We start from the raw sequence: 414 nt of genomic DNA on the forward strand, positions 1-414 counted from the left end.
GTGACTTGTTCTGTGTTCACCAGGAAGCCACGTGGGCTAGCAGAGGCCCTACAAGAGTAAGTGGTGACTTGGACCAGAGTGAGGGGATGGTGAGAACCAGCCCACCTGTAGGTGCATCTGGGGACAGAAACGGCAGGAGTTTGTAATGATGGAGATGGGAATGAAGATGAGGAAGGGGTCAGAGATGATAGTCACATTTCTGGCAAGAGCCTCTAGAGGATGCTGGAGAGAGAGACTTGGAGGGAAAGATCATAACTGGGGCTGGTGGTACCATCCTGAGGCCTTCTGATCAGAAACCAAAGACGGGCAGGCTGGGATCCAGGCCCAGTGGATGGAGACTGCTGACGGTTCTGGGTCTTTGGCAGAAGGGTAGAGTTTAACGTGAAATCTGAGTGGTGAGCCATGCGTATTTAC

This window comes from Felis catus, chromosome A3 (genome assembly GCF_018350175.1).
Source record: "Felis catus isolate Fca126 chromosome A3, F.catus_Fca126_mat1.0, whole genome shotgun sequence".
Lineage (NCBI taxonomy): Eukaryota > Metazoa > Chordata > Mammalia > Carnivora > Felidae > Felis > Felis catus.